This window comes from Protopterus annectens, chromosome 13.part0 (genome assembly GCF_019279795.1).
Source record: "Protopterus annectens isolate FY-2018-M chromosome 13.part0, PAN1.0, whole genome shotgun sequence".
Classification (NCBI taxonomy): domain Eukaryota; kingdom Metazoa; phylum Chordata; order Ceratodontiformes; family Protopteridae; genus Protopterus; species Protopterus annectens.
Genome location: NC_056747.1, coordinates 210093420 through 210117482, shown reverse-complemented (window position 1 = coordinate 210117482; position 24063 = coordinate 210093420).

The window sequence follows — 24063 nt, the reverse complement described above, 5'->3', positions numbered from 1 at the left end:
AATTTAGATGTAAATTCAGTGAAAACTTTCAGGCATTATGTCTTGACTGAAGAGAAGTTTAGAAGAAATGTACCAGGGTATGCAGTCAAAGATCATGAGGTTGAATGATTTCTGAAAGCGGTTGAAAGAACATTCAATATTTTTTGTGGGTGACAAACTACCCCATATCCCCTGTCTTTTGGGGGAACTACTTATTTTATCCTACTTACAACTTTGGAGTCACTGTATCTCTGCGTCAGGGAGGATTACTTTGTTACAGAAATGCCATTCAAGGAAGTAGTTTTCCCTTTTGCCATATGTGCAAATGCTTTATGGGGAAGTTATTCTGAGAGCATAAAGTAAGATGCCCATCTCTAGCTTTGAAGACCACAACACTGTTGACATATCAACATGGATTTGTAATTCCTGCATGGGTGATGCTGTTCAAGTTTGGGAGAGGGGCATTCTTTAGGGTAGTTGAATCCTAAGGAAAATAAAACTGGCAGCAAGGCCACAAAGGTCACAAAAACCCAAATGCTAATCCACAATCCTCTTCCTGTACAGTATGCCATAGAATCTAATTCCACATTTCTTTGCTTGTGTGATGTAATTAAAATTTAGCATGTTAACATTTTTTTAAGGGTACAGTACCTCTTTTTAATCTAAAAGATAGAAATGTTCAAAGGAGTTCTATAATATTCATATTGGCAGGAAGTGGATGGAAATGGATAGCTAATAAATCATACATGTTGTGGCACTTTCCACGTTAATGAAACACAATGCAGTTTTAAAGGAGTAGATTTTATACTGATGTACATTTAAATGTTGTCAACTCACTGGACAATATAGTTTCCTAATAACATGATTCATCAGTTACTAGCTATGTATTCCAAAATTCCTCTCTGTGCAAACACCCAGGCAGCTACACATTCTGACATTTTAATTTAAGTGGTTACATTTTTTTTCTGACTCTACACTTGCGTATTCATATGCATGCATACATAAAACTGTAAATAATGTATTACAGAAAAAAAGAAGGCAATAAAACTCTGGCTGTCAGATGCTTGCTATGCCTATATTGGCAGGCAAAACATATGCATGCAATAAAAAAAACATGCTGCCATTGAAATCATTTCAATCAAGTTCAATATAGCTGGAAAGCAAGGTTTTCCAGTCATTATGTCAAAGACGTAACAAAGAGCCCTGCATACTGAGTTGCGAGAGCTGTGGAATGAATTATATCTCTCCAAGCCTACATCTCACGTTAGCAATGAACCCCCTCTGGGAAAAGGGCTTGATATTTAGATTTTCAGACAGGCTGGCAAATTCAAACAAATGAGCTGGGAGGTCAGAGATCAGTAAAGCTGGCTATGTTAAATCTATGCATGTAGGAATAATCCATATTTTAAAAGTTATGCAAAGGAAAATACATGCAGTCTTGGACTAAAAGTTCCTATGCAGCATATGCATATGCATATGAGTTTGCATTTCCAAACATCATTGCCCTCCTATTTAGCTCTGACAGTACTGTGTACAGTTGTACAGTGCAGTGTTCAAGGTAAGTCACAGAGAAGGAAAAATTACCCAACGTCTACTTTCTGCAGTGCTTTGCAAGCATATGCTGAAAAGGGCAGAAATGCTAGTCACACACTCCTTTGTTTTTAACTAGCAAAGAAGGCCCAGGTGTTCTGTATACTGGCCTCCTGCTGGGGGAAGGGGATTAGGAATGAGACCAGCTGACACTTCCCAGATTCAGCTGTTTTTGATTTTTTTTAGTAAATGAAGGAAACGTATCTTAGACCCCTAGGGATATTCTTTCTCATTTCGAGAAGTGACAAAATTATCCATTTAAGTAATCATTATAACAGGGAGATGGGAGTTTTATTAAATGTCTTCTCTGACAAGATGATGCTTCTGAATGGCTGCCCCTTTTGTATTGTACTTCAATGTCCAGTTCAGGCCTTGCCATTTTTATAATTTAGTAGACTTTTACAGATTCTGCTTCATCCTGTGTCTGCCCTGGCCTTATCACAAACCACATAACATATCAATGTCAGTTAAGGCCATTTGTACACGGTAGAGCCAAGTACAGAGTGAAGGAATAAGTCTAACCGACCAATCAGGGGAGAGTGGGATACAGCACTAACACTGGAATGTGGTCATACCGTTAGGGGAAGGCATGATACATTCCTAGAGCAGCCCGAGACTGCTACAATGGTGGGTTATCACAGACGGATGGAATTTTCTGGCATTTTTTTTTCTTAGATGCAAGAGGGCAGAATGGACAGTAATAAGAGACTGAAAAAAAATTATACACCATTGTGTCTGTAAAATTCTAAACTTCTAGATGCTTTCATTTTCCCAAACATCCCTTACAAGGTTACTTGTGCTTAATAAGCTCCTGCCATTTACTGGAGAAGTCTTTCCAAAGGGCCCAATTGCCTGGCCATCTTCCTGCATATTGATTACTTTTGTGAAGTTGGGGCAGCAACGTTAGACAAAACTTCCGTTTACTAATCCAGCTGACTTTGTCTTGAAATTTATCCTAAATTTCCTAGTATGAAATAGACTTTTCAGACGTTTGACTTAGTCTCGGGGTTCTATGTTCTGTTCTATTTTCTTAGTCATCAGCACCACAAGTTAAGAGCTGAAACAAACTGGAACTACCTTGCTTGAAAATAGACGACTATAGTGGGCACACCTTCGCATTTATTTCAACATGCCTTGATTTTCATGCCCCGTATGCTCCACACTGACAGTTACAAGCAGAGACCAGCATTTCTCTTATGATTTGATTTACCGTACATTCAAAATGACTCTCTAAAGACAGTTTTAGCGAATATGAAAAAAAATGTAAAAAAAAATGTTCGCCGAAACTGCCTTCGGTGAAAAGCTCAAGGAATGTTTCTTTTGTAGAGGGAAAGCCCTCTCCCCTGCACCCCAATGTGTAGGGGAACACACCTAAACTTATTTACTCACACACAGCAGTGGAGAAAAAAAAACTCCACTGTTGCAGAATAATTTTGGTAAAGTTGCACCAATCATTTTACACTTGCCAAAACTACTTTTGGCAACCTGTGAATGATTACAGCCAAGGCCGTTTTTCTGATGTCATGGTTCCATGATGATTACATAATTTTCTTGCTACAGTTTTGCTCCTATGCTATCTGAGTTGCTACTACACATTTAGGAAGAAAATGCAGTTGTCTTGTTGGGTTGTAGGCCATGCAGCAAGTATTGCATTGTCCTGTGCTATCAGGAATAACAGTGTAGGACAGTCCAGTGCTTACTTAATGCTTATACAACCATACCGCTCAGGTTTTCAGGGATGTCCCTAATTTTTACTCAAATTTTACTACTGTCCCTCTTAATCCCTCTTAAAACTGGTGACTTTGGAGAAAAGGTGGTAAATTCTACTTAATAAATAAATCTAATTCTAACTATTGTCATTATTTACTTCAGAGAATGTATAAGTCATGTATTATTCTGTCAATGTCTCAAGGTAATAGTACTAATATTTTGAATGTTCCTGATTGTCTTCATAGTTTCATAAGTTCATATCGGGCTTATTAGTCTGTAGACTATTATAAGCCTAGCCAACATACAGAGGTCAGAACGAAACCTTATACTTTGTGTGAGAGGGAGAGACTTTAACCATTATGCCAACCCTTCCCCCAAGATTATATGATCCCAGATGGGACTCAAACCCACAATCCCTGGTTTAGGAGGCCAGTGCCTTATCCAATAGTCCATCTGACAAACAAATCCACTGAAATTATGCATACAACAATGCTTGGAGGGAGAACACAGAATAAAATGTCATAAATGTTCTGTGAAACCTTGAAAAAACATGAATTATTGCCTGCCTAAAAAGACGATTTGCCTAACTACTTTGCTTGCGGTTTGCAACTAGCAAATGGTAATGGATTTTCTTGCCCTCTCCTCCTCCCCACTTTTCTATTTGTCCCATGCTCTTGTGAAGGTCTTGAGTCAGCTTACCACCCACCCAGATGGGTTGTACCCTACAATACACTCTTTCTTTGAAGTAGAACTTTCTTGAATCTTGTTTAATGCTTGCTCCTTCTATCTGCAGCTAATGTTCTTCCCATTCTCTCCTATCATTCTTCTGAAAATCTACACTTAGAAAGCTCCTTCTCCAGATCTTGTAGACTGTAATCATGTCTCCTGATTTGCCCTCATGACATTTGCACTTCCTTTAGCCGCCCCAGTCTACCTCCTTAGTCACTTGTTACTTTGTATTCCTTCCATCAGTGCTTCAGTCCATTCTTTGTAGCATCTCCAAAACTGCAAACAGTCCTCTAGCTGAAGCTTGACCAATGTATGGTAGGGCAGGATGATGACATCCTTGTCCTTGGAGTCTATCAAACAATGTCTTGCAATGAATACAGTCTTGTCACTCTGTGCCTGATGATCTAAGAGCCTAGGCAGAGCTGCCAGGTCTTTTTATGGTTGGTCTGTTTGAGTTTCACCACCTCAGATTGTATTTTACTGCTCTGGGATGTTTCACCTTAGATGCAATACCATGCATCATCAGGATTGAACCTTAAGTGACACATTTCTACTCATCTTTCCAGTTTCCTTAGGTTCTTTATAAAGCTTCTTCCTCTGCACACTATGGCCATTATCGTGTTGTAATCCAAAGACTGGTTCAGCCTATTCTGAACAGTCCACTTACTTGCTGTAAATAAATAACCATAATTAAATTACATTTCCTTTATCAAGATGAATTCACTGGAGAGCAGTGCGTCTAGTATTGACCCATGTGGTGCATTTCTGGTAACCTCCTTCTTCCCTGAGGAGGTCCTCCTTACTGTCATTTTCTGCAACCTCTCTTCCACCAACTTTGCTCATCTAATATTGCCCACCTCTAGCTAGTCCTGTGAATTAACTCAGGAATGAAACTGATCTTTTCACTAAAATTAAGATGTCTATTTGGATGCCTTTATCCATTTGCACTGGGATCAAATCATAGGCATAGATAAAACTGGAATGGCAAGACCTTTTGACTATGCACCCACTCAACCTCGTGTCCTTGAGATGGTGGCACTCTAGAAATACCACAAGACTTTTCCTGAGGATTTTTTTTCCATTAGTGTCTTCACTATTGCAGTCAGGCTGACAAGTGTGCAGTTTCTGGGACTGGTCCTGCTACACTCCCCCACCTTGTATACTGCATGGTATTCATCTGGTATTTTCAACAAACGGTGATCTATTAAATACATTTGTCAGAGGTAATATTTACCCATACAGAAACTTCATGATTTTAGGTGCTGACCTGTCCTATACAGAGGCTTTGCCCTCCTTCAACCTATCCAGTTTTTCCTCTACCCTTATAGGATTCACTGCCCCATCTGTACAAGCCCCCCTTGCATTCCTCAAATGTGAATTTTCTCCTTAGTTCATTCCAAAAAAAGTAAATAAATGTATTTAACATCTCACCTTGCCCCATGTATGTTATGTCTTTCTCCTTTATTAACCTCACATCTTTCTTATCCCTTTTCCACTTTGAATTCCAGAAAAAACGTTGTCCCCAAGATTCACACTGATAATTAATTTGCCAGTTAAAGCATGAAGAGGGTAGGTAGAGAGGTTATTTTTCTTTTATTTTCCCATTTGTTAACCTGGTAGGTGTTGATTCTAGACCCTTTTCAGGTCTGACCCAAGCCATGGGGGCATACAAATGTAGATAAACTAAAGTGCGAGACTGAATAAATATTGAATAGGAAGAGGAGGGTTAAGTATGAGAGTAGTGAGTTGAGTGGGTTAATCACAACTATATTTATGAGGTGGGAAAAGTGGTCTTAATGTCCATAGCATAAAATAAAGGGGTCAGATTAGGAAAGGTCATAATGCAAGGAAGGAGGGTGCATTATGGTTAAGGAAGATGAGGACAGGCAAAAAAAAAAATTACATGGCATTTACAGAAGGTATATATGGGGCAGCTATATTCATTCTTGAGAGGAAAATTCCAAGGGCTTGCAACTTGGATGGTGACTACCCAGCCTGATGAGATACAACAACTTAATATTCATTTAACCATGGCAGTCACAATAATAACAGAGTTATCTTTGATTGTCATCACCATCTTCATCATTATCACAACGTACTCATGATTTTAGAAGTCATCTCACCTAACCTCTGTTTCTTGTAATTCCTTAACTTCTCTTCCTGCCATCTCCTCTACACCTTTTCCTTCTTCCTTATTGCCTGCTTGACTAATTTTCAACCATAAGGGCGTCTTCTTTCCCAAGCACTGCTGAGACTTCATTTACTAAAATAGAACCAATTTCACAATGTATTTCAGGTACAGTCTTCTAAGAGGCAGGCATATACATCAGATCCAGAAATTTCTCAGTGTTCCTTCTAAGTTTGCCTATGACTCCAACCAGAGTTAGCATTTCTCTACCCTTGCAGAGAGCAGCCTAGGCAATATATGTTCCTCCATTCACTGGGCAATTTGCCAGAACCTCTGAGATTCTCAAAAGGTCATTGTTCAAGGCATTCAAAGTCCTGCTATACCCAGGTCTCACCTTCTACAACTTGTTGCACTGGCTTCTTTCTTGGCTTGTCTGCATCTGTCAGTTAAATCTGAGGATCTCTGAAAGCCTTGCACCAATGACCTTTTCCTTTAACATAATGGCTTTCCTCATATCTGGGATACACCAGTGGGTTCTACAATCATCAAACAGACCAAATTTAAGTGACTTCAAATGTTCTGTGAGATAAAATGCCGACTTCAAAAGCATACTATTATGCAGTACATTCACACTTTCACATGATGTACAGTCTTCCACAGGCTCCTTTCTATTTCACTAAATGGTCACCCTTCCATTGGAGTCTATTATATATGCTCCCATTTCACCAATGATTACTCTGTCATATACCCTGTGAAGTATATTGCTCTTTTTACAGTCATACTTCTCCCCAGAGATGGACCTTATCTTGAAAATGGCAAAGTTGCATGAATATTCATAACTTTACCATTGCCCTAGAGCTCTTAAAAAGTTTGCCTTCCAATTTTCCTCTTTTGCCAGCGAATGGTGAAATATCACCCTTTCTTCAGATGTATCACAGGCCTCGCCCTTCGGGACTAATTAAATACCTTAATAAAATAGTTAATTGCTGCACCATCAGACACTGATCATTATCTCCAAACAGCAGGTTCATAATAGTGAGAAATTCATGTTTTGTTATAAAACCTTTTTTGTCTGTTTCTCATAAATCCATTCAGGGGTTTTCTGAGTCAATCTGCTGTTGCTATGTCATAACATAATGCTCCATTGGCTCTGAATTGCCTTTGACAACCCTCCTATTATGAGACCACCAAATTCTCACCTTTCTAAAGTCTCCCCAATATTTTAAATGATGGCACAGTATTAGTTGGCAAGTCATGAATCATAATTACTTGGGTGCCTGCAGATGTCTCCTTTTGTTCTGTAGCCATTGCTAAATTTGATTCCATTTTACTCCTTTAGTCTCAAACCAACTATCTACTTTTTCCATAGGAAATATCTATCTGTGTGCTGCAATTATGTAATGCCACTTATGAAAAAGGTGCAGGAAACATATACAAGTGGTCTAGGTGTATGGCGGTTCAAAATATCTTTTTTTACTGCATAAGTTGCATTGATATTTGCTGGGTGAGTCACCACTGACTTCATTTCCTTCTCCCACAACTCTATCCCACCTCAGGACCCAGTGCCTTCTTGTGATATGTTCCAGAACTTTCCCTTACTGAATCTGGATTCTACCCGTCCAGGTGAAAGTGTATGGTTTATAAGGGCTACATATGCCCAAGAGATCAGGACTGGAGCAGATGTGGAAGGTGGCTATACTGCAACTAGCTCAACAGTTGGTAGCTGCATCTATGTAGAGGTCCTTAAATATGCCAGATCTTCCTGTAGTCCGGTGCATGTCATAAGATATGGACACTATTACAAACACCTGTCCCACATTCTCACCCACGTCTAAAATGGTTTCTCATAATTATTTGATCCTTGATGTCTACCAGAAAACTGGAATGGACAGACCTTATGACACGACAACCCATTATCCCCCATGAAATGATATGATCAAGCAAAGACTTGGCATTCTTCTACTCCCATGTCAACTCCAACAGATACTTCAGCTGCTGTTTGGACTCTGTCAACCTGGCTCATAATCAAGGCTTTATCAGGGCTGGTAGCTCCAATACCGCTGGTGTAAGACAGAGAGCTAATGCAGTGTGTGTTAAGATGTTAATGGAGAATGGGAAGACATGCATTTTCATTGTAACCGGTATTCTGCATCTATCTCACCATGATATAATGCTTGGAACTGCAATATTATGCTTTTTTGGATAAAATGGAAACCATTAAAATCTGTAAAGTTATGTAGCAGGTGGTGATGGCAAACATTTGGAGGAAGACAATGGAAAATATTAAAAAAAAATAATAATGGAAGAAGTTGCGGTTAAATGGTTATTGGAACAGATGAAAAGAATACAGGGAAAGTTCCTGAACTGAGTGAAAATAGAAAAAAGAAAGAATGATAGGACTGATGTGTGTGAAATGAGTGTTCTTTTGTGGTATGTTATTTACTGGGGATCTGTGCTGTTTGTCAAGCTATTTTCTGATGAAATGGTAGCTGTCACTCTAGTTTCAGTAAGTCATCAAAAAATGGGATTTTTTACATATCAGGGAAGACTGGTCATAAGGAAATGCTTCCTTACACTTGAGGTTCTGTAGTGTTATAATTGGTTTATTTACAGATGTGGGTTGTTGTACAGGGAACTTGCTCCCCTACAAAAATATTTGAAGTTTTTGTTAAAGCTGATAATGTGCAGCATCGATTGCTTACGTTTTCAAAAGATCTAGTTTTGAGGAATGTTGGCTTGATGTTTAGGTGCACTGATGAAGCTTGATTAGTGAAAATTTTTTTTAGAAGCTGTTGGCCTAATAAAACCCCTTTTTTGGATATTATTTCAAGTGTTGGATTTAATTGTTTTGTGGAAACGTTTGCAGATGCATATGTTTATACTTGCACTTGCCCACACACACACACTGCTTTATATTTGCTTTATTTGTTGATTTTGCATTTGAAATCATTTTAAAGGTCCTGATGCTTGAAATCAGATTGTCCAAGCAGTTTATTTCGCGGTAGCATTACTCCCTCAAGCAATTTTTTTTTGTCTTTTTGCAATAGGAGGACAAGAATATTCCATCTAGTGGCAGTAGGTGGTGACCTGTTTTATCTCAGTTGTGAAACATAAGAGAAAGCTGTAAGTAGTCAGTTTATTGGCCAGAGGATTTAGAAGCCATTTCCCTGCGTTTTTAAGTGACTGTGTAAATTTGGTGTGTTTGAACAACTGATACTCATTTTGCAATATGTAGTGCCCTCTATAGACACAGATAGGAACCGAATTTTCCACCTATAACCACCTCTGAAACTGTACCAGTAACCGGAGTGTAGAGCATTTACTTTGCATGTTAGCATAGAGTAACTGGTTTGTATGTTGAGTAGCACTGCCCCTTGAATTTACTGTTCTGTAGCCCAGTTTAGTGTCTAGACTCAAAAGCACCCTTAGTCACACCACCATTAACCCCTCGTGCATCATACTCCAGTAGCTCACCTAATAAAGGACCTGACATCACGGATATGCACTTTCTCAATTTTTCTGCAGCAAGTTTGGTGGATATAGGAATATTTAGATAATGTAACAATTGTCTAATGTTTCCCTGACACTCATTTAATCCTCGAAGAAACAAATGCAGTATCCAAGAGATGCATACACACAATGTCTCTGGAGACAAAACTATCATAACAATCTAGTTGTCAGACAAACATGCTACACATACTTACCACACCATAGTAAGCATCCCACGCATAGACCTACTTATACTGAGGCACTTAACTGCAATCTTCCCAAACACCTCCCAGACACTCCACCTGCATAAACTATTACTACTAGAAAGTAGGCTATGGCTATGCTAATTCTGCCCTTATCTCTAAGAAAGAGTTTTGTTCTGTACAGTTATCCTAGTTTTTGTTGTGTTACTTTTATTACATGTTGACTAAGACAGAAGAATATCATCTGCATCTGATTATTTGTGGTCAGAATTAATAACCTGGTATATAAAACTACTTCAGTTTGTACATGGATGAATGACTCTAGTGTAAAAAAACTCCTTGGACTGTACTTTATTGCCCCTGGGTTATTGCATCCAGGCATCATCAGGGTATCTTGGCCCAGGTTAGTTATTTTTCTTCTTTCGGCTTTTTCCTGGTTAGGGGTCGCCACAGCGGATCACCTGTCTGTCTGCTCATGATTGGCAGTAGAGTTTTATGGTGTCGAGTTGCCAGCCTGGCACCCAACCTTCCACGGAAGGCACACACACACACTCACACCTAGGGCCAATTTAGAGTGTCTAATCCACCTACAGCATGTCTTTGGGATGTGGGAGGAAACCGGATCACTAGGAGGAAACCCACGTAACCACAGGGAGGACATGCAGACTCCACACAGAAGGCACCCCAGCCGAGGATTGAACCAGAGAACCTCTTGCTGTGAGGCGACAATGCTAACCGCTGCACCAACGTGGCTGCCCTATCTTGGCCCAGATCAGTTACTTGCTAAATATATTAAAACTGCCACAAATGGTCTTCCCTACCCTGTCTCTATGTTAACAAATTACTCAAAGAAAATTGTATTCCAGCACTCTGAAAAAAATCCTACATAATACCGTTCATCTCATAAAGATGCAGTGATAGTAATGAGAGAATTTTGGTTTTACAAGCTGTTTCATTCTTTGTAGCGTGTGTGTTCTAAGAAGCATGACAAGGTATTTTCCACAGCTTAAAAGATGGAGGGTGTATGTTTTTCTCATTTCTGGTGACCACCATACTCAAAGTTGGGTCTTATTCTCTTTTGTTCCCCAGTTTCTGTTCTCAGAAAAGCTTGAACTAGACTAACATTGAGTGGGTGTCTCTTATCAGTAGGGCAAGGTCTCAAGAAGCTTTGCTTGGGGCTATTAGGCAAATTGAAACTTCTGCATCCAGTGCAAACTGAATATCATCCCTTAAGTGGCAGTGTAGCTCCCTATTACTGACATCAGTTAATATGTGCATGTACAATTAGGTACTGCACCACTGGTTTCACCCGCACATTCTTCAATGTACGTTGCTTTACAGAACACTCCGGCCTCCTCCTTTCATGATGTATCCTCAGAGTTTGCTATATTAATATGAGGAGGTGTGTTGCAGCTTCTAGATAAGGGATATGGGGGCCATGCCCCTGAGAAGGATAACACAGACAAAGTACAGCTTTAAATCTTTTTTGTTTGAAAAGGCTTTTGAACAGTTTTTGTGATTACATATCCTACGTCACGGCTCTCTTACTCAATATATAACTGTTCTGCAGTCTCTGTGGCATTTGCATGAATTAATGCACAACACACACACACTTCTTCTACTTGCCCCTTGTATGTTTGGTGCATGTTCTAGCTTCCTAACTACCACTGAAGGCTAGATGTGCACAAAAAAAAACAGTTCTAATCACACTATCTTAAGTCAGTTTTGAATTATCAGCCTTATCACTGTCATTGCTACACTAACTCCTGAGGATCATCCTTGAATAGGAATTACTAATGGCTCCTACAGGCATTCTTATTTTATGTCAGTGGATTAAACAGGGGAGGAAATGCATTTTGTTGTATGCATTACTGTTCACATTATTTGTCATAAACTTAAGGTCTCTGATGTGGCAAGTGTGAGATTTGGAGATGGTTCAAGCAAAGATATTAATACTTCAAAAGACAACCAAATGAATAAAATAAACTACAAGTACATCCACTTAATCAGTTTATTCCCCTAGAGCCTTGACAAAAGCCTTCCAGGGAGGATAAAAACACAAACACACTAATTAAATACAAGCACAAGGAAATTATACCATGAACAATTAAAACTTAAATAAAAATACAAATGATAAATTTAATCAAACTTATTTCACTATTTAAAATATTTTCTAATGACATCCACTATTTAAATCATTTGAATCCAAAGTATTACAATTTAAAGTAAAAAGTTTCTTTATAATTTAAATAGTGCTTCAAATTACCCTCACATCTAGCATTCCATCCAACTTGCTCCAAAATACAAGCTGTAAGCCCTTTAACATCACCACCATGTTTAATAAAATACATTGCTAATGGACTAGACCTTTCGGCACTATTTTTATATTAGATTAATACTTCTAATCAAGAATTGCATTTGACACTGCCTTGATTCAGGTCCTGCCTTAGACTGTGAACAATCAAGCCTAGAGATTGTAGGTCCCATGATGCCATGCACCAACCTGACTCAGTTCTCCAAAAGAGATGCACACATTCAGATCACAATCTGGTCTGTAATACAGCAACCTACTTATAGGGTATTGGTGCAGTGACCCTTATGATATAGTGCACATACTTTATCAATAAGTGGTTAAAATTAATTTTATTTTATTTGGCAAATGAAGTAACTGTTGGCCTCTGCTAAATTGGAGGATGCTCCTATACAATTTATTTTAGTCTGGCTTGTATATGACTTTACTTAGCAGCATACCCCACACCAGTTGCCAGTAAATTCAAACTAAATTATACAGCCCCAATTCTGAAGCTGGGCACATCTTCTAAAAACAAAATAACATCTTGTTGGGGGTGGCAGGGTAGAAGTATACGGTAGCTGTCAGTAGGAATAAAATTGGTGTTTATAATACAGACTTGGAAACACAACTGCACTTTCTTTGGTCTCCTTTTTGTCAGTAGGAATAAAATTGGCGTTTATAATCCAGACTTAGAAACACAGCTGCATCTTTTGGTCTCTCTTTTCATGAAGAAAACAAATTAAATGCAAGACAACAGTTTTTGACTCATTACTGGAAACACATTCATAACTGAATTGCTGAGGTATGTGATGCTGTTTACAATAGTTTATTTGTAATCAGAGTAAAAGCAGTCTGTCCATGGATTCCCTTCTAAACCTTTCCATCTCTGTGGTTGTGACATCCTGTGCACATCTAAGTATGACCTTTGACGCTTAATAATCAAAATGCATCGCATGCCAGAAACTTGTTAGAATAGAGTGTCTTACCTTTGTCAGGTTTAAAAAAATAAAAAGGCACTGCAAAGTTCTTCCGTGAATCAAGATTCCAATCAGGAATCCAAAAACTGTCACAGCCTTTGTCAGCAGAACTTAGTAACAGACAAAAATAATTAGTCACTTAACATTTGGAACAGGATGATTCGTACTTAATGAACTGAGTGGGATTTAAGTTATCATGTGAACCTTGTAAGCTTGCTCTCTCACAGAACCCTTGAGATGTCATTGTCAGGCTAACACTTGGGGGTTGTTATTTTATATAGTAAAGTAGTTGGTTAATTTAAACTGTAGAAGGATGAACATGAGGCTGGAAATATTGAAATACAGAAGCTGGAATGACAGTTTCTGAAACAGTAAGAAATAGTCAGGGGAGCAAAGTTTTCTGCAGATGAGCTAATAAGGAGCAAACAGCAAGGGAAAGAAATAAGGGCTCATCTGGTGCACTGTGCTCAAGGTGCAGGCATCCTTAAAAGCAGAAAATCAAGTGAGCACCCAGCCATTGCTGCAGTGCCAGTCCAATCTGCAATTTCTTTTAGACCAATGATTTGTAGGTGTTGCAAACTCTGTCTGCACTGATGCCTAAAGCAGGGGTGTAGCCAGGACTCCAATGTAAACTTTGGTGGAAAATATTTTGAGGGTGGCTACATGGTTAACTCAGAGGCACTAAGTGTCCAGTCCTCAATCACGTAAATGAAGCAAAGAAGGTACAAGTGAGTCACTAAAGAAGATTAAATGTGCAAGCACTAATGTATGCTTGCTAAATTACTATCTGGCCAAAGTTCTAGTATGAGAATTTTAGTACATGTATTACACCTTTTATTACATATTCAAGATAAATGCTGTAGAAACGAGATAGTAATTTTGAAAAGGACAATAGCATGGAGGTTGGTTTACAAATCTGACACTTTGGCAATGACTCTGATTAGCATTATATAGACCCTGCTTCCACAGTTGCTGAGGAAGTGTCAAGACTGCATTAATAACAGTGAACAACCACCTAGAGTGATCTTATGACAAGTGGAGCTTGCAAAGGGGTCTTTGATTTGAGGAGGATGGAATTGTGTGTGTGTGTGTGTTTGCGTGTGTTTGTGTGTTTGTGTGTGTGTGTGTGTGTGTGTGTGTGTGTGTGTGTGTGTGTGTGTGTGTGTGTGTGTGTGTATATATATAATATATATATATCTTACAACCCAATGGCACCACCCCATGCCTTATGTTTCCTCTTAGCAGTGGCATAAACAGGTTCATATTATGATAGTAATTTACATTAATGCAATGAAATTTTGATTAAAGCAACTTTTCCCTTCCTCTTTTGGTGTCAAGTTTTAAAAATATAGTGGATTTTCTCAGTCATTACATGGACTCCATGTGAGTGGAGGCACATGATTATACACAGTCCATTTTTCTGCCAGAAAAATATATCTGTATCTAACTGTGTGTATGTATATATATATATATGTGTGTGTGTGTGTGTATATATATATATATGTATATATATATATGTGTGTGTGTGTGTGTATGTATATATATATATATATATATATATATATATATACATATATATATATATATATATATATATATATATATTTATATATATATATATGGTACTTGCATATTATCGCAACCAGATTTTGCGACATGGTATACTTTCTTCTCTTTTATTAAAACTGCAAAAATAAGTGTAATCGGGAAGGGGGAACTGTTAAAAAGTATTCTAGGATATCGGTGGTGGGTTTGTAAGACGATTAAGGGTTAAAATGTTAGACTTTGCGGGTAGCGTGCTTTAAAGACGTCAAGCAGTGAATTCAGCGAGCAGCTCAGTCAAGTCTGCACTCCTGCTTTCTGCTGTTGTAAACGACAAATCGGAATGGTAAGTTAACTTCAGTTTTCCACAGCATCTCATCACTTTCACTCTGAAAGAAAACGACACTGAAATCCTCCTCGATGGGATAGCGGTGTGTAAGACTGATGTTAACCTACCATTCAGAGTGCTTTACAGCAGCAGAAAGCAGGACTCCAGACTGGAGGCTAATAATCTGGAGAATGAGCTGCTTGGTCTGCCAAACAGAAAAATGGAAAAGCCACATTGGTGTTAAACTGATGTCAAAGATACTATTAGGAAAGTACCATACATTTTGTACACTTTCACAAAAAGCCTTAAGAAGGAGCTTGACTTTCCAGATCCTGTTTAAAACACACAGAGGATCACCGTTGCTCTGAATCTGTGGTCAGTGTAATAGAGCACATGGTTCTACGCGCTGTCTTTAAAAAGAAATGCATGCATGAAGAAATACTTGTCCCTCTCGCAGTTGGCTGCCAAAGTCCGGCTTCTGTTTCTTCTTCCTGCTCATGTTTAACCAGCAAAACCTTATCAGCAGGAATCAACAGACATCTTCTTAGCTTGGTTAAATTACCAGAGGAAGCCTATTTAAATAAATATTACTTAAGTTTATGGCCCTTTCCTTTGTAGATTTCTCAAGGATCAGACGATAATTTTCTCCTCCTTTTGTTCTTTACATTTTCTTGACAGCAGTGTCTGTAGCTAAAAAGCTCATTCTTACACTATAAGGTGCTAATGTAAATCTTTGTGATTCGGGTGTCATCAATGAAAAGTACCAGCTGCTACGAAATTTGTGAAATGGATTACTGCCAGTATTTTGCATTTAAATCCAAGTCCAATTTGCCAAAGGAGCCAGTATTCATGTATGTGATTGCTTATGTTTTGTAGAGATCTGAGACAAAAGACCCAAACAATGATGAGTTTTTAAATATAAATACTGGTTCATTCCAGTTAGAAAACTGATTAAAAAATGAACTTGTATTAGTAAACATTTTCTGCAGACAGAGTGGAACATTAATCATTTCACCATTTTGTCACAAAAATCACATCTTTTAGGTAAGTCATTGCAGTTTTTGGAAGCAGTTCAGTTCTGTAAGTTTGTTTATGTCAGATAAGTCAGGCAAGTGTCATGAGAACAGCCAAAAGGGCAAAATTAATGCAAAATGATTCAGCAGATTAACTTTTTGCTGTAGAGCTCCAGATTCCAGGATTCAGTCCTAATTTCTTTATACTATCTGTGAATGTTTGCGTGTTTGTTGCATGTGATTTCATTTGATACACTGGTTATTAAAACTAAACATTTACTTATTTGATTGTCCATTTTAAATTGCCCTTACAGGATTACATTTATCCTTGCAGTTGTTGGCTGCATTGTGGCTGAAAAGGGTCTGTTAATCACTAGTTGACTTACCAAGTTAAAAAAATATATATATATTCATTACTGTTAACCAAGTTAGATAATCTTTTTATTGAATGCATTTAGTTGTTGCGGGAAACCCATTCATCTGCAGCATCTTGTTTAGCTGGACAGCACTGCATAGCATTTACAGATTTCTCTAGAAAGTCAACAAGAACACTTGCAAAACAGTGTTTTATCCTATCATCATCAGCAGCAGTCCAACATCCATTATAGCCACTTTAGTATTAATACGCATTACTTATTTGTATAATGTTCAGACACATAACAGAATTACTTTTTAAAGTGTGCCACATCTCCAATGCATTTTATACATGCATAGTGGTGATGGCTTGAGTACAATGGGTCATTTGTCTCCCCCGGCATTCTTCATTAAAGGTATGCCCAGTATAACGCATCTCTCAGTGGATATTACGAGAGTGCGTCTGCAACCATTAATGGGTGCATCCGCAACAGTGCTTGGTGGTGTATCTGCTAAAAGCTATATAAGCATCTCCATGATAGCTCTGTGGTGACGTCCCTTTGCTTTACGTGTGCATATCCTTAACACAGACTATGATCCAGTATCCAGTCGTAACCAACTTATAGGTTTCAAACACAGATATCAAGAAATTCATGTTGAGAGCTGAGCAAAGTGTAGCTCAAGGAATAATATCAGTGTTCAGAACACACAAGTATTTCAGATCAGAGAGCTCTTATCATAACTCTTTGCAGTGCATGAAGCTTAACCTGCCATCAGATACTAGCAGTTACAGAAAAAAGAATGAAAAAAAAGCAAAAAGTGTTTTACAGCTTTGAAAGCCGTTAAATGCTGCATGCAGCCACACAGAAAGCAGGTAGAAGAAAGGCATCGATCTAATGAATTCATGGTTTTAAAAGCTGCTGGACACTTTATTATGCCATGTTTTTCTGCTTAACAGCTTTTAAATCTGTAAAACTGCTTCAGTTGCTGTTCTGCAGCAACACTGTTATGTTCTTGCACGAGACTAAAGTTTTAAAGTACTGAACGGTCCTTAAAGCTTTAAGTACATTTATTATGTCAGAAAGATGATTAACAAACTTGTATTTTTTCCACATTTTGAGCATTGTCTTGCTTCATGCACTACAAAAAAGTTGTGAAGTTATTTCTATTAAGAAATACACCACATGTATAAGGAATGTGTGTGCAAAATGGATCCTGTCACTTAAGACACCACATTCACATGCGCTGATAAACCAGTCCGCACCTAACTTTGGGGGGAACACCAGCAGTATAGTATGTGTGACAAAAGATCCATATCAGAGAGATGTTTCTGTGTTTGTGATGTGTACTAAAAAAGCCTACAAAAAGCTGTCCTTATGGTCCTTTCAGATCATATCTCTGATTTTTGTGTGTTTGGAAGGACCTTCAAAATTTTGCTGTGCAGCCCATAACTTCTAGTAACCTCTCTGACATGGTGCTGGCACATGTTTAAAGGGAGAGTAGTAAGCCAGATCCTTTGATGTAAAATATTCCCACTACAGCCCAATGTAAACTACTCCCCTCTGTCTCTCCAACATCTTTTCAAACTTGCTAATGTAAAGATATTACAAATACTTTAGTACTGTCATGTCAAACCAGACTGTGACCTACCAGAGAATGGGAAATGTTTGTCATGATTTGAACAATGAGTAAAATATAGGACACATTTTTAATGACTGTTCAGGTTCTACAGCTGGAGTAGAGCCATGGTTTGACCCCTGTCTACCTGAAGACCAAACTAAACACCAGTGAGTAATAATGAAGTAAGCTGGAGAACTGGTGGCTGTCTAGTTGTTTTGCAGGTATGGTGTCCTGTGTTTATGCCACCCAGAGGTCATTGCTGTGCCTTTTATTACTGCTGTTTAACTATTGGTCAGTGCCTCTAGCTATGAAAATCATCATTTTATGGTACAACAGATAGTGATTTATTTTCCTGACTAAATACAATGTCTACTCCGCTGCAGGTGATTGTAATGTGCTTTTGTACATTTTGGCGTCTCTTTCCAATGAAAACTTCTCCTAGGATACAATTCAGAAAATGTTTTGTGTTTGTGTGCACATGTGCATACGTGTGGAGGGAAAACAGTGCAGTTGTCAGCACATTAATACTGCCAAGTGTGACCAAATGCATTTTCTGTGAGGATTTCCTAGTGAATAAGCATTAGGATGAGAATGTTGGAAAAAATTAAACTTTTATAATCATAATAAATATATATGGGTGTACTACAAATGATATATCTAGTCAAAATACTTTAACTGCAAAATTACTAAACTAACATCTAAACACAAAATGTATTGACTAACTCAGTTATTCTGGGGGGGGGGGTTTATGCCCTTTCACCATTGTTGTGTGACCTTGGAATACTGAAACATGTTTTACTATGCATGCATGTAGAAAACCATTAAAAAGTCTGAGAATATCAAACTGCATTTTGTCAATGATTTTGCAGAGAGCAAGCCCCCCCCCCGCACTTCCCATACCATCTGCTATAATATATATATATATATATATATATATATATATATATATATATATATATATATAATATATGTATAGAATATACACCGACTGATCTCAACAGAGGGGAAAGGGCATAAACCCCTCCCCAGTATAACTTTGTGCCAGTATTTTGTATTTAGATAGTTTGACTGTCAATGTACTGTTTTTAAAAGCATGATAGTTTTCCCCAAATCAAGCACTTCAGCATTCCTGGTGCATAAACACTTGTATAGTGTGATGTTGGCTGCTAGCTGGGTTTCTAAAGCATAAGACACTTACCTAGTGTGATGTAGTTGGCTGCTAGCTGTTAGCTGTTAAATAATGAACCACACACAAGCAGTTTCTAAATAAATGTACTTTCAGGCAAGTCCATCAATGGTTTATTTATTTATTTTACATTTATTAACCGGGAGAGTCCAACTGGATATATATCTATTTTCAGTGGAGGCCCAGGGAGAAAAGCTCCAGAGCAGTAAAATCATTAACAAGAGAAAGACATGTTAACCAAAAGGTTCATTAAACAATACATAGAGTACACAATCTTTATACTAACAATATATAGAGTACACAATCTTTATACTAACAATATATAGAGTACACAATCTTTATACTAACAATATATAGAGTACACATGGGTCTACTGCTTTTAGTTGAATCACATTTGGTCGAAAATGATTTCAGGCAGCCCACTTCACTGAAATCTCACTTGACTGAAAGCACATTTGGTCGAAAATGGAATATAGCCCCTGCCCTACTGCAGCACGACCCTGGAGTGAGAATATCAAGTTAGGGGGGGTGTGGGGGGGGGCATACCCCCCTACATATTGCAACCAGTTTTTACTGACGTTATATGTTTCAATGTATTTTTAATGGATACACATGTATATAATAGTGCATAAACTGCAATTATACACCCCCCCTTACTGAATATTCTCACTTCACGGTCACACTGCAGTGGGCAGGGGTTAAATACCATTTTTGACCAAATGTAATTCGAGCAAATATGCTTTCATTCAAATGAGGTTTCAGTGAAGTGGGCTGCCTGAAATAATTTTCGACCAAATGAAATTCGACCAAATATAGTAGATATATATATATATATAAGTATTCAAAAATTAACCATGATGTGTCTGTGATCGGTCCAAAGCTCATTTCAAAAAGTCAGGTAAAGAATGTAAAAAGAGGAAATGCTAATGCTAAAGGCAATGTGAGGATCTTAAAATATTATACTGATCTGTTAACCAGATCCAGTAAATTATCTTGTAGATTAGTTATTACATTGACACATCACTACAAAAAGATATAGTCAGTGACCTAGAAACTGGAGTTGGTAACTCCCTCTCCTTTTAACATCATGTGATAATAGTTGTCAGGAAGTCATTTTATTAAACACAGCAACAACATCAAGGTCTAAAAGGTACTCACAACTTTCTACTCAACGCCGATCAGACCAGTTATCACATATAATGTTCAGGATGTGTCTCACTGAACATATGAAACAATGAGACCTCCTAAAGGATTTTACTTCTCAAAAAATTTAAAGGCCTTAAGTCCCTGAGCTACCGAAAGAGGCTGGGAGCTTTATCCCTTCATTATGTGTCTTATAGACTTCATAGTAAAAAACAAAAGAAAAAGCCTGTTTGTTCACAGTAATCAACTGTTTTATTCCTGCAGGTATTTTTCAGGCAGACTGCTAAACAGAGTAGAATGTGCGGATTCCTACAATCAAGCAATGAAAACATGTAACAGTCCTCCTTTCAGCCTTGAGTTATCCAATTTACTCAAGGTAATGAGTGCTTTTGTCTATCAGACTTCATTGGATACAGTTTCTTCAAGAAAAAACATTACAGTTCTAGCTGTTTAATCCTATAGAAGGGGGTGTGGTGGTAAGGCTATGGCTCCTGAGTGGCTTGTAGCTGGGTCTGCTGGTTGGAAGGGAGGCAGATTCAATTGATCAACAAATCAAATTTGTTGAAGTGACTGAGATTCTCACCTTCAGTCTTGTTAGTATAGGCTGCAGTGTCTTTTACTAAGATGCCTCTTCCCTTAGCAGCTTCCATCACCCTTCTAGTCTTCTTTGCAAAGTTCTTTAAGAGCTAGCCTTTCTTCATTAGACATACTGTAGCACTTTCTCTTACCTTTTTCCTAAGTATTTTCCTTATTTCATTCTCACATTTTGCTTCATAGGATCCGAGATTTGGATTCATCGGGGGCAAAAGTTGATGGAGTCTTTCCATTTTTAGGTAGTTACAAGGTCCAATCCAGTGCTGTTAACTTTTTCTTTTTCATGGAAAACACCTTCAAGTATAATTTTCTAACACAGAGTTTGAGGTCTATAATCTTCTTCATAGGTTGGTACTAGGCTATCGGCCCTAGGGCCTATACAAGCCTAGCCATAACAATTCCCTGGCTATGTCTTCCCAAACTATTTACTTCCTAGACCCCTGTCTAGCATGGTGACTGACATGATCCCTGGGGTGAATTTCCTTTCGCCCATCCAATCGTCAAGGTTCCTTTTGAAGAGGGCCAAAGAGGTGCTCTGCCTGACATGTATGGGCAGTCTATTCCAGAGTCTGGGGAGTCTCTGGGTCAGGAACGTATCCCTCCAGCATGTTTTGTTTATTGTGATGACAAGGTTTAGATCCCTGGAGCATGTAGCTCTGAGGGATTGGGATTTCTTTAAGTGTAGCATGTCCAACAGCCCTGGGTTTCACATGGCCTTGTACGTTAAGCAGAGATGGCCTCTGAGTAGAGGATATGCGACAGAGTATAGCTGGAGTTTTTTAAGGTGGTCAGCATAGGGCATCTGCTTTTGGTCTGTGATTCTTTTAGTGATGTATTTCTGTGCCCTTTACAGTTGTTGCAGATGTCTTGAGAGGTACATACCAAACGGGGCGTTGTATTCTATAATGGGTCTAATGAGGGATGAGTACAGTGGGACATTGACCTCCTTTTTTCTGGATGAAAAGCCCTTAGTGATGAGGTGTGCCACATAGAAGGATTTCCTGACTCTTGTGGCGATGTGGTTATCGAAGGTGAGACCACTGTCCACCTGTATCCCTAAGTCTCTTATCACACTTTCAGTGTTTAGTGTACTGCCACCTATGTGGTAATTCATGGGTACATGTTTTTTCCCCAAAGGGGATAACTATACATTTCTTGGCATTGAGCTTGAGCCCATGGCTGGCACCAAGCATCTGTTTCTGTAAGGCCCTTTTGTAGAGTATCCGCATTATTTGGGGATTCAATAATGGCTCCCAGTTTGCAGTCATCTGTGAACTTTGTTAGCCAGAGTCCCTTAGTGTTGGCCTGTACTTCAGAGAACAAGATGCCAAACAAGAGTGGTCTCAGGACTGAACCCTGAAGTACTCCACTTGTCTGGAGCTGGATTTGGAGTTGGCTACTTTTACAGTGTGAGTTCTGTCAGTAAGCCAGTTGGCAACCCATCGAGTGACGTAGGGATTAATGCCCAGCTTAGTAAGTCTATCTGTGATTCCAGAGTGGGGGATGGTGTCAAAGGCCTTGGCAAGGTCCAGATAGGCTGTGTGGACCGCCTTACCCTCGCCCATGGCTCTGGAGACTGATTCAAAGAAATCAGTTTCAGGAGACAAGATTGGCCCTTCACGAACCCAAACTGGGGTCCAGTGTTTGAAGGTTGCCAGTGTCTTTGTTTATAAGTTCCATGATAAGACATTCCATGGCCTTGCGGATCAGGCTCGTCAGACTGATGGGGCAGTAGTTTCCGGGATCCAAGGTGGATCCCCCTTGTGGAGTGGGATAACTGTAGCTGTGCGCCACTCTGTGGGCACGAAGCCTGAAGTGAGGCTGTGATTAAACATGACACTTAGGTGAGGTGCCAGTTCATTTTGTAGTTCATGTAATACACAGCCCTTGATGTCATCCGGTCCCATGGATGCTGTATTCTTAGCTTTGGAGAGTGTGTTTTTTCCTGTGTGGCCATTATTACTTGAATTTGGCAATCTTCTGGTATTGAGATGGGCCGTTTAGTCTTAACTGGTTCATTTCTACTGTGGAGGAAAAATGCAAGACCGAGATTTATTAGCTCCATCTCAGTGACTGGATTTTTGATGTGCTTACAGACCTTAGTCTGGAGTTAAGTTGGTGTCCTTTTTTATTGTATTCCTGGAAGATTTCGATGTCCCTTTTTCCTTTCCAGTTCCAGTCTTCTTGTGGCTGATGATTGTAAGGTCTGGAGGTTTTTTGTCTTCTGTATCTCTGTGGGGAGGCTCAATTTTGTACCTATTTGTTCTGGTTCTTGTCCATTTTGGTTTTCTGGTTGGGGAGTCTGCGGGGTCCTGGGGATGGGAGTTTTGTCTAGTCCTAGGGGGACCTTCACCTCTTGAAAATCCTGTTCTGTATATTCTCAAATTTTGGGTGTACAGTCCAGTGCTTCAATGCAGTCTGCAGTTTCTCTTATGAGGTTTGCTTCTAGAGTCAGTTCTTGCATATGGCCTTTTTGAAGGCGGAGGAGATCTCTTGCTGGCCATATGTATGACTTATGCCCTGTTGCTCTGTGCATATGTTTTTGTAGTCATTCTGGCCCCTATGGATCTTTCTTTGCTTCTCCTTCATCTTTGCAGTGAAGTTAGGGACTCGTTCTTCATTGTGGGGAATCTATCCCTAGAATCTGTGAGTTCTCTTCCCTTTTCCTCCAGTGCTTGGATGTTTGCTATCATAGTGGTTTGACTCTTACGTTCCAGTAGAATCTTGACTAGTTTAAGTCCTTCTTCCTCTAAAGTGTTCATCCATTTCTGTGCTAGTCCTTCATGCTGTTGGACATTGGTAATTTGTCCAGTCTTAGACCCCCTGGGCACTGTGGAATTTCCCAGGATGTAGTGAGGTAAATACTCTCCCACTGGAGGCTTAAGTTTTCTGACCTTTTTCTCAAAAGAAAAAAATGTCTGGTTAGTGTACTCCTAGTTTACTGTTTTTATTCACTCCAATTTAATTTCAGCTTCATTATATAGATAACACATGATGCCCCATAAAACTGGGTACCCTTGATTCACTGACTCCAACACACACATTTTCTCTTGAACCTTCAGAAATAAATGGGTTTTCAAATGCTAAAATAGTCTGCAAAAAAAAAGTCTTTTAAACTGGAATTTTTTTTAACATTGTGAATGAATCTTTTTCATTAACAAGGTGGCTAACAGCCTAACCAGTCT